The 19,215-nt window shown below is 40.0% G+C and overlaps 1 protein-coding gene across 1 annotated transcript in view; it reads right to left on the reverse strand.

The window, feature by feature from the left end:
- The window catches only part of MARCHF3 (membrane associated ring-CH-type finger 3), a 154,116-nt gene that overhangs the window by 118,702 nt on the left and 16,199 nt on the right, over positions 1-19,215 (reverse strand). The gene's annotated exons all lie outside the window — the stretch shown is intronic.

A 19,215-nucleotide genomic window follows, 5' to 3' on the forward strand; every position in this document is an offset into this window, starting at 1 on the left:
TAGGTTTGTCATGAGATTACTTCAGTTAAGGTGTGGCCCAGGGTGGGTTTTAATCTTCTTATTGGAGTCCTTTATAAACAGGATGAATACAGAGAGAAAAAGCCATGGAAGCAAGAAGCTAAAAGCAACAAAACCCTGAAGAGAAGGGAGAGATCATCAGATGCTGGCCTGTGCCTTGCCACGAGGCAGAGTACCCAAGGATTGCCTGCAGCCAGTCTTTGGAAAGAAAGCATTGCCTTGATGATGCCTTGATTGGGACGTTATTCTCAGCTTCAAAACTAAGCTAATAAATTCCTGTTGTTAGAAGTCAAACCATTTTATGGTATCTGCTTTCAGCAGCTTAGCAAACTAAAACAGTTCCTATTCCACTGCCCCCCTAACACCCCCTTTCCCAGTATCTGCAGCAGAGTCAAAACAATCTAATCAGAACTTTAAGTATCTTTCAAATGACCTGAAACATGTAATCCTATTGAAATGGTATAAAATGGTGTAGGTGTAACTTTAATCCTAGACCTTTAAATTCTCAGTGACTATTACAGGTATGCAAAATAGTACAGCCACTTTGGAAACAGTCCAGCTTTTTCTTATAAAATTAAACATGCATGCCCATTCAACCTGGCAATCCCATTCCCAAGTATTTACACAAGCGAAATGAAAACACACTTTCACTTAAGAATCTGCATGTGAATGTACATAGCGGCTTAATTCAAAATGACCTGAAACTGGAAACAACCAAAATGTTCAACTGGTGAATGGATAAAGTGTGGTACATCCATACAACGGAAAACTGTTCAGTAATAAAAAAAGAGGTAACTATTGATAGATGCAACAACGTGGAGGGATCTCAAATTCATTTGCTTTGTAAAAGAAAAGGCTATATGCTGTATATGCATTATACATACTCTTCCTGCACCCTCATTTTAAAATAATTTAAATGATATCCTAGGGATCTTTCCATCTCTTCACACTGTTTTTTCTCTTTACTGGCCACTGTATAAACATCATTGATTTAAGCAGGCCCTGTTGATGAACATTTAGGTAGTTTCTGGTTTTGTGTTAGTAATGATAACACTGTGTGAAGGTTCCTCCTGCATTCATTATTAGTGTTTTTTGATACTGCCACTCCCCAAGGGGATTAAAGATCACAGATCCACACCCCACTGCAGAAAGCCACCTTCTCCTTTCCCTGTTTTCTCCTCACACTTGACTTTCCATAACCCCATACATGATTGCAAGCAATCTGCTTAAACCAGAGTTCCCTGTTAAAATGCCTTTATGGGCAAGGTAGGTAACTTAAATATATAAAACTATAACAAGTAAGAGAATAGAGTGTAAGAAACTCATGGAGAAGTAGAGAAGGCTGAGGGCTGAAGACACTGAAATCCACCCCCACCCCCTCAATTTAAATATACCCATAGCTTTCAGGCTCCAGCATACCTGCTGATGATTCCTGACAGACAAATTTGCACTCATGCAGCCTTTTATTCAAAGTAGGCCTCAGCCTGGATGTCTGCTATCCCACATCTTACCTTCAAGCGCCCGGCTTAAATTGCACACTCCCAGAGTGTTGCAGTATTCCACCCCAGCCCCAGCCCCACTTGCTGCCACAGCACTATGTATGTGCCTGTGTTTATAATACGTCACACTCTGCCTTCCATCTGAGGTATTTAGTTAACTATAATGGGCTGCAGAAGGGCTCTGTATCTGCATTTGTCACTCCTTCTGCCTTTAGCAGTTATTTCCATATAATGGATCCTCAGTAAATGTTTGACTGGATTGTTTATTGGGAAACGGATACAGGTAAATCAAGCCTAGTTTCAAGTTACAGTCTTTCAAAATAGAGACAGTATATTAAGGTCTCTGCATCCAATGAAAAGTTAACCAAAAATCTCTTAATGTCCCTGACATGAATAATTTCTCTCAAAAATAATTTGGTATATTAAGTCTATGAGAATATCACTGAGTTAAGAAGCCCCTTTTCTCTGGGTTATGCCCAGTAGGAATAATACAAATTAGTTTGCTTCATCATAGAAAGCATAAATGCAGGGCAGCCTCCAATTCTCAGTCTGAAATAATTTCTTGACTCCAATGTTGGTGAAAGCAGTGGCATCCAGGCAGTTAGAACTCCAGACAAAACAAAGCAGGAACACAGGAAGCACGTTGCAAAATGACCAGTGCCCTAATGTCAGAATGTCAGAAGCGACCTCATGAAGAACAAGGCTTGGAAACATCCTAAATAAATAACCCATTTATTTATGCATGCTTTGCAAAGGGCATATTGGCTCAACTGATTCACTTATTCATACTTCACATAAACTGTGTGTCCAAGAGTAACCGAGTACCTGCTTTCCAGGCACTACCAGGTCCAGGTTGGCAGAAGGTCACCCCATTTTGACGTAAGTGAGAAGTTAATCAGCTGTTTTGAAGTCTGCCTTTTTTTAACTGTTGAGCATTTCATGCTGAGATTTTCTTTTTTAAGTAGGGTTTATTGAGATATAACTTATGTAAGTAAAATTCACCCTTAATAGCATACAGTACTGTGCATTTTGACAAATGCATAAAGTTGTATAATTACCGGCAAATTAAGATATAGAATGAGCCATCACCCCTCACCCCACCCCCCAAAAAACTTCTCATGTTCTTTTGTGATGAACTCTTCCTCCCACTCCCATTTCCTGGCAACTATTGACCAGTTTTCTGAACCTATAATTTTTGCCTATTTATGTATGTATATACATACAAACTTCTAGGAGAATATATAAAAACTGTTAACATTTACTATATCTGGGGAATGAAAAATTGGGGTAACAGAAAGAGAAAATTTTACCTTTCAATTTATATACTTCTGTAACTGAGTTTATTTTTAACCACTTGTGCATATGCTTGCTATAATTATTATAACTAATTTAATATAAGGACCTGTGGCCACTGTTACAAAAAGGCTAAAAGGAATAAGAAATTCAATTTAAAGACTTGCAAATGATACAATACAATTTAATACATAGTAATGGGTATGCACCACCCCAATCCTTGAGCATCTAACAATAGAGTGCAGGGACAAGTGACCACAAAGGGAAAGAAAACAGACACAATGTGAATGAGTGGGAAAGCAGAGCAGTCAGAGAAGACTTCCTGGTGGAAATGAAGATTAGGATCTGGATTGGTGAAGGAAAAGGACAGAAAGGGCAACAAAATGATAAGAAAAGAAAAAAAATCCCAGTAAGCCCTTTAGCTAGGAAAGCAGAGAAGTCAGTGTGGTGAGGACCGACCTCAGAAGGCATGACAGAATGTTGAACTAGGGATGTTTCTGGACACCCATACTGAGCTCCTGGACCACTTCCTCTGCACTGACATGCCTGGGAATCCTGAACCAGAAAGGAATATGGGGGCAGGGAGACTGGACGGCCAGCATTAAAAGTGTGACCAGGATCAGACTGGTGTCAAGGAGAGGCCTCCCAATACATGGGTACTCTCTAAGTACCAGTGAAATTTTTATAACTGAGATAGGGGAGGAAATCCCAATAATGGTAAACCGAATCAATTTAGAAGAATAGGCATTTAGAGTGTGATGTCAATTGATTTAAAGAAAATAAAAAGATGCCCTACCTATAAACCTTGAGTTTTAGGATTAAGATTCATACCTTCTCTGTGGGGCTTACCGAAGTGTGTATGATCTGCTCTACATGATCCTGGGAAGTGTTACAGAGGTCCTGATTCCAACCAGCCTTGTCTTCGAAGATATAACCCTAATCAAATAGACATTTCTATTTCTCTACTCGGTTTCAGATCTGATAATAGTGCTAGTAATAAAGAATTTCAAAAATCTAAAATCTCAGCCACTTTCATCAAAAAGGGGATACTTTTCCCCCCAAAGACTGAAGCAACATGGACCAAGAACATGAAGTAACCTCAAGGATGAGAAAACACTTAACTAAGGCATTCCCTCCCCTCCTTTCTTCTCTCTCTCACACACACACTTTAAAACAAATTCTGAGCTCCTTGTTTTTGCCTGCAGTTTGCCACATATTTGAAAGAATATTTGACTAAAAGTCAGCCCCTGCCCTTTAAAGGATTGTTATTTATCAATGTATTTATTTAGTGCTCTATTCTAAGAACCCTCTGAGGAAACAGACTTTCCTTTCTAATCAATAGGCTGGATAGCTCTCACCTTATTACCATCCCAAAGGGGGAGGTTCAGGGGCCTCAGGGCAGTCTGTCCCATAGATTCAGATCCTGTGTCTAGCAGAAACAGTAGAATAATCTACTCAGTTTATTTTTCTAAATGCCAGTTTACTCAAGATGATTGGATACTTTATTTTTCAGTAACATTATCCTTTTTTTCCATACCTCTTCCCTCTCTCTTTTAAGAAATCATGCCAGGTGAGCAATAATTCTCTTTGTCCATTTGGTATATCTGGTCAACCTAGGCTTCACTGGTCCCACTCTTGGGAAATTAACCATCTGTACAATAATATCAATTCAGCAAAGAAACACAAGCCATTGCTTTGGTATACGGTCATAATAAATAGGTGGCTGATTGTTTATCACTAGGAAGAAAATATTGAAGCACTTTTATTACAGAAACCCATTGGAAGTTATAAGCAGTCTGAGAACAGGTAAGGAAATATTAAGAGAGAAAAAAAAGAATATTATTCTATTCCTAAACTCTCTGGGCTGGAATCGCAAAACAACCTCTTCAATTGCAGGAAATAATATATCTCACAGTGTGGGAAATCTTAGGCCTTGACAGTTTTGATTGTTTCAATCTTATTTTGCTTAAGTCTCAAAGTAAGTTAGAAAACTCCACGTGCAGGGGGAAAGGGGGAAATTGTGGAAGTAAAAAAGCAGCAGCTCCAGCATTTCACAGCAGAGACTACAGAAGCCATCAGGTGGAGATGGCCACAAATGTACTTTCTAACACTGTGGACAACAGGCATATTATATTGGCAGGGAGATGGGGTGGGAGAAGGTCAAGAATGGAGTGGTTGGGAAGTGGATGTGGCTCAAGCAATTGGGCTCCCGTCTACCACATGAGAGGTCCAGGGTTTGATTCCTGGGGCCTCCTGGTGAAGGGAAACTGGTCCAAGCAGAAAGCTGGCCCATGCAGAGTGCTGGCCTGTGAAGTGAGCTGGTCCAAGCAGAGAGCTGGCGCAGCAAGATTATGCAACAAAAAGAGACACAGAGGAGAGACAATAAGAGACACAGCAGACCAGGCTGCTGAGGTGGCACAAGAAATTGAGCACCTCTCTCCCTCTGGAAGGTCCCAGGATTGGTTTCCTGTGCTGCCTAAAGAGAAGACAAGCAGACACAGAAGAACACACAGCCAAGAGGCACAGAGAACAGACAAGAGGGGGCAGGGGAGGGGGAGGAGGAGAAATAAATAAATCTTTAAAAAAAAAGAAGACACTATCCTGCTGACTTTGAAAATGAAGGGAGAGGAACAAGCCAAGGAATGCAGGTGGCTTCTAGACTCAGAAAAAGCCAGGAAACAGATTCTCCCCAGAGACTTTGGAGGGGGCATGCCCCTGACAATATCTTGATTTCAGCCCAGTAAAATCCATTTCAGGCTTCTGACTTCCAGAAGTATAAAATAATAAAGTGGTGTTGTTTAAAAATTAAAAAAAAAAAAAAAATGAGGTGGTAAGGAGGGTGCGTCATGAATGGTTTAAAATTCACCCCAGAGAAGATTTTCCACGGAAAGCAAAATAGGAAAAGTCATCTTTTAAAGAACAAGAGTCTCACCCATTCCCCTCCACTGCTCCCTTCCTGCCAATCTCTAGGCCATGTCAAAACAAATAGAGAAGCTATAAAAATTTGTGGTTAAAAGAATAAGTTCCAAATTTCTGTGGATGTTACCTAAAGAGACCCCAAACTGATGGACTGACGTAAAAGCTGTGACTAAAAAATGGACATCAAGAGGAAAATGGGCATGCCAAAATACCAGAAAGTTACCTCTCAGCAACCCCTCTCAAGGAGAACCAACATATTGTACTTTCCACATAATTGCTTTTCAGGTCTGTCTCCCAAATAAACCCTCAGTGAAAATCCAAGTCAGCAAAACAACAGGAATTTTTATATTGATTCTGAAAATACTGGCAGGTCTGTGAACTATAGGCCTCAGTCAGGCTAACACAAAATATTACCACCCGAATAAGAAGTTTTTATCTAATGAAAATGATGCAGAGAATGATCCATTTTCTTCCTTTCTGTAGAAGGCAGACTTTTTTCCCTTGTACAACGCCCATTTGTATAGCAATTATGCCAGACTGGCTTTCAATAAGTCCCTCAGAGCCATCCAGCCCAGGACAACTCCTGGGCAGCCTGCCCTTTAGGGGTGTATAGTCTGTTTACAGGACCAAGTCCTGGATTGCTTGACCTGCATCCTGGGCCTCCAAGCAGCCGACTTCAAACCTGGTTTTCCCAGGCTACTTTCTTGATGATTTTCATACTTGATCTTCACAGTTCTAGTACAAGACATTAACTTGCTGCATCTCCTTTACAGTTTCACCTGCCCACCCAGTCACCTTGTGGTAATGTTTCCCAGCTGACTCAGTCCCTGGTACTCTGGCACCTGGCCACTCCAGGGGGCAGCATTCCCCCTCAAAGGGGGATGTATTTTCAAACATCTCATTTGTCTCCAGATGGCCAACTTCTCTATAAATCAAATATCTGGCATAATTTATTTATTCAACAAACACACTAAACTCCTACCCTTGTAAGACTGTTAGTGTTGAAGGTACAACAAATAAGGCACTGTCCTCACTATCGAAGCACTTACCCATTACTAATGTACCGCAGTGGGTAGATATCAGCCCATGCCATTGAAGCTATTTTATGGAACCGAGGAATAAAATGATGCAAGTGATACCTTAGAGTCATTCCAAGCTTTATAGTTTTCAAAGGGTTTTTATATATTTTAGTATTGATGCTCTTAAGTTGAATTCTTGATAGTGAATTAAAAGAGATCCTTAACATCATTTAATCAACTTTATTCATGCAATCTCTATCCTCCTCCCCTTCCCTTTGGTACATTTCCCTCTTTAACTTCCCTCTTTCTGTAGCCCTGATAATAATCTTTTGGAGATTTGTTTCCTAATCCTCTTCTTTTTAATGCTTCTCTTCACACCCTGCCTCTCAATGCTAGAATAGACAGCATTTTAGGGCCCAAAGTGACTTGACAGATCAGATTTAGGTTGGAGAGTTCAATGGGCTCAAAGTGACCAAATGACTTGATGAAGGTCACTAAGTTAGACGGTAGCAGATACAAGATTGCTCAGGGTCCCATGAGCTCTTACATCACCAGATAAACCTAACAGTACCATGTCATCCACTGGAGAGGATATCAAGTGGGAAAAAGGAGAAATACATGTTGCTGAAACAATCCATGGGCTCATTAAAGCTAGCAAAGAGCATTTGATAGCCCATGCAGCCTTGTATCACCAAGAGTGCAAAATAAAAGGAATTTATAACCACCTTTGGGCAAATGAGGTGGTGATTCATGACTCTGGGTTTGCCTTTTTAAAAGTTTTATTGGGAGAACTACACAGGACTTTTAATGCTGTCTGATATGAGAAGAAGGAATTTGTTAATTCAGGTTTACTTATGCCATCTTAAAATAATGAGTCAAAGCTTATTCTGCTTTTGTTTTAATATCCTGATTTAAGGCATCAGATCTAAATTCTATACAAGATTGAACTTTACTGTGGTCTATAAAATGCTACAACTTCTCATGGTCAAAATATAATTATTGATTCCACTAACAAATTCCCACCCCCCAAGTTTTCCCCTCTTAGGAAATGGTACCACTGTGTACACCTTTGTTCAGGCCAAAAACTTGAGTCACCCTTGCTTACTGTCCATTCCTCTCCCCACATACCCAATTCAGTATCAAGTTCTCTTGGCTCTATAACCAAAATAAGTCTTGAAATTATTCACTTCTCTCTACCCCCTTACCTATTGTTACTACTACCCATGCAAAATAATATTTTAGAGTCATTCCCAGTGCTACTACCTTACCCAAGGTCATCATCAGATCTTACCTGAATTATTGCAGTAACCTCCAAGTTGGTTGCCTTGTTTACACTTTTGTCCCTCCACAGTCCATTCTCTCTACAGCAGCTGGTGGTCAGGGTGCCCATTAGCAAGCAATTAAGTCATCTTGGATTTGGTCTCAGCAACTTTTATGAGGCCCTGAGTTCTGGGTGATGATATAACATGCAGGAAGATGAGGAATAACATTGGATTTGGTAGTACCAGTGATCTCACAGTATCACTACACTTTGAAAAGGCAAGAATGGATTACTTTCTAAAAGGCTCAAGAAAGACAGTTGTAATCATTTGGATGCACGCCACTTAGAGACATTACAGAATGGACGCTACTCATAGTGACACATTCCAGAGGGTATGGAATGAGAAACAGCGGAAGACCAAGGATGAATCAAATAGACTTAGTGAAGAATGACATGGTGCAAAAGGAAGTGAAGAATGAAGCTGTGAAGCCAGTGATACCCGGCCACCAGGAAGACGTTAACCCTATCACAAGTGATGAAACCCATTAAGAATTTCATCAGAATAGCAAGGCCTTGACGGGAAAAGATCTCACATTCTCTCAGCCCTGGTATCTATCGTATGTCTGGTGATTATCTAGAAGAGAACAATACAGATGAGGGTGAATTTAAAATGTTTGTTAGTTTTCAAGTTCTTTCTCTACTACTAGCTTAAAGACAGGCCTATATAGAACTGACATAGTTTTGTTGTTACGAAAGATGAGCCTGTTTATCACTATTCTTGTGGCTCCTTCATTGAAAAAAAAAAACCTAATGTTTTCTGCTGTATTTGAATTAGCTGAGAAATGTACATATATAAAAGATCTAAAGAAAAGAGATGGGTGCAGAACTGGAAAGCAATTTCACCAGTTCAAAACCAGTTATTGGGGAGTGGGTGAGCACCTGCTTCCCATGTACTGGGTCCTGGGTTCAATCCCCGGTACCTTCTAAAATAAATATATTAATAAATAAATTAATTAATTAATTAAAATAACAAAACCAGTTACCAAGGATCGTCAGGGTAGTTTTTGTTTGTATGAAATTGTTGTTTTTCTATATACTACGTTAAGAAAGGTTAGTTCTTTTAGCATTTCAGTCTATTGCTACTTTGGCACTAGGGCCATCACATCAGAGGGGAAACTGTCAACAAGCCATTTCCTAGAGCCTGGACGGCTTTGCCTCAGGTGTAACAACTTCACTGTGGAGCCCTGAGATGGTGGCCAGACATCAGTATCCCTTTGATTGGCATTTGGGGGAGCCCTTTTCTACAGACCCCAGCTCTTTTCATAAATCTGACTTTACTGGGGAGTGAGATGGAATTAATTTCTACTGAACCAATGCTTAGCTATTACCCCAATGGAGTATACGGGCAGGAAACTCTGCCTGGAGGGAGAGATCGATAACTAGAGTAGGGAGAAGAGAGCAGAGCAATAACTGCAAGTCCCACAGGACTGAGCGACTGGAGGACAGAGATTCAGTCTTATTTGTGTTTTTAGCCCCAGAACCTACCAGGTGCCCAGTATTTACTAAATGCTTATTGAACTGAAATGACAGTATTTAAACAACAACAACAAAAACCCAGGGAAGAAGTCTGGTGAGTGTGTGAGTTTAGAGGTATTAGAGGAGGAAACAACTCTGGGAACAGACTAGAGAGAAAAATGTACAAAAACAGATGGAGAATTAAATGTCGAAAGACAATCACATAAAACATTACATATATTACATATATACACTAGTGCACGCACACACGTGCACACAAACGAATGCAATCACTACTGGGGAACTGGGGAACCTGTGAAAGGGGCTGAAGGGCAGAAGGGGTCTGGAGGCACCCTGGATGCCTGTTTGATCCCCTGCTGCCAGGATAGAGGGGTGGCTGAGGGAGGCTGGAATCTCCATTGAAGGTAAACCCCACAGGAGGCAGCACATCCACTGCTATGCCCGCCAGGCACTTGACTCCAGGGCTCTTTCCTTTCTTCCACAGAAATACCATGGATGGACTCCCTTTACTAATTCCAAAGGAGATACCTTCTAGGCCTATTTAGTAATATAAACCAAAAGCAACCTAACAATTTGCCTTGTTTTCATGAGCTTATAATCTATATATACAACGAATGATCTGCTCTGTATAAATACGTTTGAAAAACTAGTCTGTGCCTTTTGTAAACATTAAAGTGGAAATGGCCCTGACATCGATCAATAATGCTTGCCCACTTTGCTGTGCTGTTCTGTTTATTTTTAGCCCCTACACAGAGCCCAATATTTGTAGAAAAAAACTTCCTATCACCTTCAAGAACTTGCAAGGTAATGACCACGGCAGAAAAAAAGATTAAATTTATTTTATTCCTATTATTTCTTTTTTATAAGAATAAATTCATACTCGGCAGGAATTTGTTCTACTACTTTATTACACAGATTCAGGCCTTTGGCGGAAAAGATCATGAAGCTTATAAAATTTCGTATCTCCTTTATTACTCCCTGTTTTCTTTCATTTGCCAATTTATCTAAGAGTGCATTTCTCTATCCCACAGGCAAAGAAAGAAGCACATGTTAGTGTACATAAGCCCAAAGAGAGCGCTTTGGGTAGCTCAGAAATAGGAAGGAGTATGTCTTTCTGCCCGACCTTCCTTACTTGTACATTATCATGTAGTGTAGGAAGGAATCAAAGCTGCAAAACCACCATCAGAGATGTTGTGGGGTTCAGCAATATAAAACATCGGGGGCTTTAGAAAAAGCACTGGATGCTGAAGCAAGTAACTGGGACTTGAATCTCTGTAGGGGCTGCCTTACCCATTTCTGTGTTTCATAAGAAGTTTAGCATAATGTCCTCACACAGTTGATGCTCAAATGCCGGACAAATAAAAAACACGTTTCTCTTATATACAAATCATATTGTGATTATTTGTTGCGTGCTGGACCTCTCAGTGAACTCCTTGGGAGCCCAGATAGAGTTCCTGTTCATGTTTGCATCCTCAGCAACCAGACAAAACTCTGGAATGATATGCATGCTCAGGAAATCTTAGTTGAAAGATCAGCCTATATCAGTGTGTGATTCTGAGTGAGATGCATAACCCGCTAGGGTTCATGCCCTTGACCGGGGGTGTTTCAGTTTCCAAAGGCTGCTAATACAAAATACCAGAAATGGTACTTTTCCGATAGGAAATTTATTTGGGTAAAAGCTTACAGTTCCGAGGCTGTGAAATGTCCAAATCAAGGCACCAGAGAGGTGCCTTCTCACCCAAGTCAGCTACTGTTGATCCTGTCTCCAGGCACGTGGCAAAGTAAGATGGCTGCCAATTGAGGTCTCTGCCTTCCCCTCCAGAACCTACGTAGTCTCCCGGAGCTCAGCTGTCAGCAACCAGGCATGGGGCTTGTCTCTTTCCGGGCTTTTTCTATCAGTTTCTGCTGCTCCACTTTCATCCCTAGTTCAGTTGTTACTTATCAGGCATATGGCTCATCTATTCTGGGCCTCTTGGCTCCTTGAGCCTCTCAGGACTTCTGTTTTCCTGCAGTCCTCTCTCTCTCACATGGCAGGACCAATACAATATGGTGTCTCCCTTTTCCTCTGGCTCTCTCTCTGTGTCTCTGTTTAAATCAGCTCCAGTAAGAGGGGGGAGACTCAACCTGAGTCACACCTCACTGATGTAGTCCAGTCAAACAATTCTCACACCCACAGTAATGGATTAGTTGAGAAACAAAATCTTTCTCTTTTGGGGATTCAAAAAAGAATTTCAAATTGCCACAAGGGGGTTAACTTGAGTCCATGATAGTAATAATCAGTGGGTATCTGACTGCCCTGAGATTCTAGACAAAATTTTATTTGGCAGAATGTGTGTACATTTTTCTGAGAAGTAGGTGTATATCTTTTATTGTCTCAAAAGAGTCTGTGACTATTCCCTGCTGCCTAAAAGTCTTAGAATCTTGGGTCTAGTGTAATAATCTCCAAATTATTGGATCATGAATCCCAATACTAAAAAACTTTTGAGCATAGATGTCATGCTCATATACTAAATATATGTACATGTACTATACTAGATATATTAGAAAACAAACATAGAAATGACAAAGATATGAAGTAAATATGAAATAAAGAATACCTATATTTTTCTTTAGATATTATCTAGTAGTACAAACCCTTTTTTATCTTACTAAATAATCATTCTTTTTATTGAAAGCAATATAAGTGAATGTGCTTCATATTTGAAAATCTAGGTTTAATTATTTTTAACATGTTAATCTGAAGATCTCATTCTAAGATCAATTTATTTTTATATAGCTGGGTTTTTTGGCAGTCATAGTTTTAAGCAATAAAATCACACACAATGCAAACATTTCTAAACACGGTTCTCTTACAATGTTCTCTCTATAATACAAGTCTCTTGAAAACTCAGTTCTTTTCTTATATATTCTTAAAATGATACCTTTATCTGGAAGGGACAAATTAAAATGACTGCTAAGTAGCATGCTACGAAGTTACTTATCACAGAAATGGTTAGGAAAACATGGAACCCTTTCCTTTATGAAAAGGAAAATGAATAACTTATCTGTAATTTTGACAACTCTTAATCATTTTTCACCAGTATAACTAGCAAACCCCTGTGGGTTTACAAAAGATTTTCATGGTCACTCCTCATCTCAATACAATGCACTGCACGTATTCTACAGTGTATTAAAGATTTGTTTTTATAAATTAACTACATCAGTGACATTCTGCAGCATTTTATGGACCTCTGCTTTCTGTGTCTTTGCTGCTGTAGCTAGGTTATGAATGAGGCAGTGAATGAATTTATGTCATGTAACCTTATCCTGGAATTGTTCTTAAGAAAGAGCCGCTTCTTAAAACAAAACACAACTCATTTTTTTTTTTCAAAAAACATTTCCATATATATTGTAAGCAAACATTCTCCAGTGGTGGCTCACCAAAAAGAAGCTCTTTGGTTTTCATTAGTGAAACAAAATCTAACAAATAGGAGAGGGTTAACATGTTAGGTACAGATCTAGCATCTTCCAAATGTAAGACAATTCATCCTTCATCATTTGTTCTAATATTATAATAGTTTCTTTAAAATTGCAGCAATATTTTATATAAATTTTTCAACAGCATTTGCTGAGAAACTCTTTTTAGAAAGATAAGGTTTTCAATGTAATATTCACCTTTTCTTGCATTAGGAGGAAGGGCAAGTGTTTCCTAAAGATACGAAGACTTCTTAGTTTTGGATACAAGTAAAAACACTTCAAATGGGGCTCTAAACACTTACCATTTAGTTTAGCAAAACTATGAAGAATATTAGCTGACTTTTAAACACCAATGAAAATATTACAGAGGTTATTCTCCATGTCTTTCTAATCATCTTGGCTTCATATTATCATTAGGAAATTTCTCAAGGTAAAGTGTACCCTTCATTTCAATCATCATTCCTTTTTTTTTTTTTGTAATTAGTTTATTTTATTTCTCTCCCCTTTCCCCCTCCTGCCCCAGACACTCCCGCCCCAGTTGTCTGTCCTCTGTGTCTATTTGCTGTGTCTTCTTCTTTGTTCACTTCTGTTGTTGTCAGCGGCACGGGAATCTGTGTTTTTTTGTTGCGCATCTTGTTGTGTCAGCTCTTCATGTGTGCAGCACCATTCCTGGGCAGGCTGCACTTTCTTTTGCACTGGTCGGCTCTCCTTAGGGGGCACACTCCTTGCGCGTGGGGCTCCCCTTCACGGGGGACACCCCTACATGGCATGGCACTCCTTGCCTGCATTGGTACTGCATGTGGGCCAGCTCCACAGGGGCCAAGGAAGCCCGGCGTTTGAACTGCGGACCTCCCATGTGGTAGACGGACGCCCTAACCACTGGGCCAAGTCAGCCAGCATCAATCATCATTCTTAATGATAGTATATGTAAATCCATATTTCAATTAGTTGTCTTGGTAGTTTTGAGATTTTGGAGCTAAATTCTTGTCAGATCATAGTATGTTGTTATTGTATTTAACTCATAACATGGCTGACAGAGACTGTACTAGAACGGATGTGTCAACTCCTCCCTTTTGATGTTGTTCCTTTGTGCTTGCTTGTACAGCGTGTGTTCTCTCCAATCCTCATTTCTCTTTGCCAGAATCTTTCTAAGCTATTTGCTTACTGAGGTTTAGTTCCATTGAAAGTAAATAATATTCTGCAAATTAATTTCACTGGACACAGAGAAATACATCAAAACATACTACAGAGAAGTAAGGGAACCATTGCTGATGCCTACACTGTTGAGGGAAATCCACTCTCCTCTCAAAACACTTCTTAACACACTGCCTTCTGACCTAAAGAACAGAGAAGGGTACAAATGACAATTTATAGATTATATATTAGTAAATTTAATTTTTCTTGATTTTTTTTTCAACATAAAAAAAATGAATAGCAGAACCCTGTGAGGGGTGGACGGGCCCTGTGGGTTAGCCCCCCTGGGATTTATCAACTAGAAAGTACACGTGCGCTCACGCGAATGTCCTGTTATTACCAAAATACTTCAGGTATCTGGTCTTTGAAATTTCTGCCTCAATGTTCTTCCTTCCTGAAATGACCAACAAAAATTTGCCTAATTAATGCCTTCCAACATTTCCAATATTTCAGGGTACACTGAAATGTGACTTTCCGTGAGAAAACTTATCCCTTTTTGCTTCACAAACCTTATCACAACTGCAGTTTTGGACACTTTTTGTTTGTTGCCTGTCTCCTCTATCAGACAATAACCCCCATGAGAGCAATACCCGCCTGGCTTGGGTGTTTAAAGGACTGTATAAAAATAAGAAGGCTATGGCGAAGAAAGAGATTTGGACAGAGAAAATGACAGCCTGAGGGACAATATTAAGGATAGGTTTTAAGCTTAAAATGGTATCTGTAGGTCTCATCAGCAGGCCAAAGTATAAAGAAGAGTTTTGTTGACACACAGGAAAGGAAGCAAATTGTAGACCTGAACTGTGTGTAGGATATTTATTGGGGAGTGTATGTAGAAGCAACACCTATAGGGAAATTGTAGCAAGAGCTCTGGGCAGCAGGAGAAGAAACTCTGTTGCAGTGACAACAGAGACCTTGGCTGATTTCGTAGAACGATGGAGCTATGAGAGCTCTTCCAAGTTGTCCCAATCAAGGCTAGGGCCTTGGATGTGGACCACCCTAGGATGTCACTGTGGAGGAAGCAGTTCCTTTCAGCCATGGACAAAACCGAGGGAGGGACTCAGCTGTGAGTCCTCAACAGCCTAGCAGCCTGAAAGAATGAGAGAGGAGGGTCTGGGAAGTGCAGCACAACTACAGCTTTGGATGCATGTCTTTGGGAACATGTAACATTAAATGATCAGATAGATCTATCAGGAAAATGGAGAAAATTTTACCTGCAAAACACTCTGGGCCAATCACCTTTTAAAAAAAAGAGAGAGAGAGAGAGATGCAGCCCAAAGATCCAGAAAGGAGAGAAAGGTCCTCCACACTACCTGCCTCCCTAACAACCCTGGGCTTCTTTCATTTACAAAAGCAAATTAAAATGTACATGATTAATTAACCACATCAAGAGGACCACAACTAGAAAGAAGGTCCTAGAGACAATCATTTGGATAAAAGTCTACAGATGTGATCCTTCAGGTTAGTCTATTAGCAACTTACAAAACAGGGCAGGACAATGCATTAAAGAACAATTAGTTCCCGGGATTGAAGATGGTGTGGTGGGGGAGAATAGAAAAGTTCAATGTTTTTCTTTACACACCCTAGCAGTTTACCTTGCAAACTCCACTCTAGAAACCATGGTCTATATAATCAGTGGTGCAATTTCCAACTCAAAAATTAAAAATTAATATGTATTCTACTAGACAGGGCCTGGTTCTCATTGTCTGACCAGTCAAAGAACTCCTGGATAATCCCCAAACTTACATTTACTGGTGGCTCTGGAGAAACCTTCCATTCAAAAGCCCACTGAGTGAGTAATCAAGGAAGATTATGAGGGTGAGTTTTCTCCTACTGTCATTTGGAAGAGAGTCTGATTGGATCCACCCAGGGCTGGGAGAAGAACTGGATAACGTCAACTAGCCTCTGTCTTCCCATTAGCCTGCATTTACTTACTCCTCAAATGGCCCAGCAGTTATTGGCCTCAACAAGCACCAAAACATGAGATTGTGATGTGTCTCAAAGCAAAATTATTCAGCACACACAAACTGCATTTGGAAGCCTTAACAGCTGCAAGTGGGAGGGATGTGATAGGGTCATGTGTTTTCATGACTATTCTTCTGGACAGCTTATTTTGTGTGGGAAGAAGAAACAAACAGTATTCTACTATGTGGAGAATAAACGTTTTCTAAATTTAGAGTCTTAATCACCTGGATTATTTTCTTCAAACATGGTTTTCTCCATTTGCTATCCTGAGGGCAGGAGCTCAGTAAATCCAGTGTGTATGATTCCAGGCACTGGTAACAAAGTCATGTGCTGGGCAGTGGGCCAGCCAGCCTGGTCCAGTGACCAAAGTACATCTTAGGGGTATAAAAGGAGAGTCAGACATTTAAGAGAAATTATTTCTATAGCCACAAGATCTGGTTATCCATAAGTAAAATCTCTCAAGGTACTAACTTCCAATAAAAAGGGTAGGTTTTAAAATAATCAAAGAATGACAAGGCCCAAAAGTGAGATCTAGAATTTGTCTTGTCAAGTTTTCTCCATAAAAACTAGTTTCTATCCTGTTCTTAGAGAGCTCCCAAGAAAGAGAAGTCAAAGCCTCCAGTTCTTTCAGAGATTAACTTCTATCACTACCAGAAAGTTCTCCATGAAAGCTGAAGGACAATGTACCCTTGGAAATCTAAGTTCATTGGCTATCTCTGTGTTTGAGGAAAGGGAAGCATATAGAATATAGATACCAGGCAGTATTCCTTGGAAAAGTTTTAGTATTAAAAAAAAAATAAGAAAGAAAAAGAAGCCCATGTAGGTTGTTTTCCATGTTTTAGAGATTCCATCAATAATATCTATAAGAGAGACTAAAAATAATAAAGGGCTATTTGTATACCATTTCAAGTTATAATACCCTTTCCATTAGACCTTTTAGAAAATGACAAGGTGGTTCTTATAAGTTACCTTTCTATTTGTGCTACTTCCTTGCACACAGGTTTATAAGCACCAGTATTGTATTTCCCACGTGAGGAGACAGAGGTTATTAATTGTGTGAATGCTGTCTGGGTTTCTGTTACATGTTTGCATAGTGGATCCAGACTCTTTATTTTCCCATGGAACAACACGCTACCAACTCCAACCTTCCCCTCCCCAAAAGAAAAGCTGTGCTGCTTCATGCATTAAAATATGAAACCCAATGTTTACCCTTAGAATCTGTGATCAGAGACATTCATCCGAGCTCTTCCATTCTGTACAGACAACAGAATTAGCCAATGTCGGAACTTAGGCAACCAGTTAGAAACCTGGTGAGTCCCACCCTTAAAATTAAAAGTTACAATTAGAAAACGTCACACCTTAACTCTATTAAAAGGAAAACAAAGAGGCTTGAAAGAGGAATACTATCATTTTAGCACCAGAACAAATTCACGGAAACGATCCAGTTTTCTACTCCTTTCCCAGTGGCGGAGCGTAAGGCTCAGAAAGGAAGGGGCTGGGTGACTCACAGGCATCTGCCTCCAGTTGGGTGCAGAGCCAGCACAGGGTTCAGGTTTCGGATTGGGGTCCAAGCAGAATGGCCATTTACATTAACTTCAAAGAGTCTCACAGTGGTAACTAAACTTAGACGGCCAATTTCATAATGTGGTAAGGGGTTCCAAAAAGCATAAAAAATTGAAATATTTACTAGTTAGTTTTACAGTCCTGAAACGAAAGAGGAACCAAAATCTAATCTTTGATTCCACAACAAAAATTATTTCAGGTACTCTTACATGTTTTTCAGGGTGTTCTCACCAACCTCTGTCAACTGACACTCCATGACAGAGGCCTAGAAAATGAGGGGACTCTGTAGTTCACAATCGGCTCACTTCAAGGTAGGAGAGTACCAGGCCCAAGCAAGAGCGCTACGAGCCCCAACTGCCACACCTCTTATGTTTTCTCCCATCAGGGTTCTAACTGACAATTACTGACAATTGGAGACCACTCTCAGAATTTTCATTCTGGAGGCATGCCTATGAGGGTTGTGCTTCCAACCCCTTTTCCAATATGCAATGCTTGGATTAGACATGAAAATCAAGGCTCTGTGTTTAAGCTGAAGAGGGAATAAGACTAGAAATGCTGCTAAGACACTTATTTCCGTCAAGCCTCCACACCATTCACCTTCCTTCCTAAAAGTTATAATAAGCGAAATAATCCTAATTTGAAAGAACGTTTTAATCTGCATAAATGACCTTTGACAGCAGAAGCCTCAAGGGCCTCTGAGATTCAAGCAATAAACCATCCATGCAGAGTACACTGAATCCATAAGCCAGAGTACTCTGTGAGGGACTGTGCTAGAAGTAAATGAATACTCACTGCTCTAATGGCAGATCCAAATTCAATCATGGCGGCACACCCCCATCTTCTCATCCAAATAATCACAGGCCCTCTGGGCATGTGTTCACCTGCTCAGTGTAGCATGAAGGGATGGCTTCTCTCATATTCCAAGGCTCCATCTTGGTCAGGCCTCCCAAAATGAAATATTACCTCTCACTGGGACAGATGCAGGAGAGCACTGCCTAGACTCCTAGCTTTTTGCTTAAAATAAGAATATGCAAATATATTAGCAAAAAATAAGCCACCTTCAGCTGTGAAAATTCCAAAGTATAAGTTATAAATCCTCCTCATTTTGCCCACATAGAAAAGGAAAAGGAGACTGGATTCCCTACAAGTGTACTTTTCCCCTGTAACTCCCCACTCCTTACCAACCCCCCCCCCCCATGCAACCTCACCTTTAAATAAAAAGATAAATGAGATTTTGAGAGAATTCATTTTTAACTGGTTGGTTATTCCTTGTCAGCAATTTCAAGCCCCAGCCTCAGGTAAATCTCCAGATAGAACTGTCTATAGCTGATTATTGCTTCCCATTTATACTTTTATAATGTGAAAGCTGCCATTTTAATTGGCATTCAGAGGTCTGCCAATATGTAAAACCTAAGCAGTTTAATTATTTTGCCCAACTAAGGAAGTGAGTTATCTAGAAACAAATGGGAATGATAGATTGAAAGGCTATCCTTGC

Source organism: Dasypus novemcinctus, chromosome 2, assembly GCF_030445035.2.
Source record: "Dasypus novemcinctus isolate mDasNov1 chromosome 2, mDasNov1.1.hap2, whole genome shotgun sequence".
Lineage (NCBI taxonomy): Eukaryota > Metazoa > Chordata > Mammalia > Cingulata > Dasypodidae > Dasypus > Dasypus novemcinctus.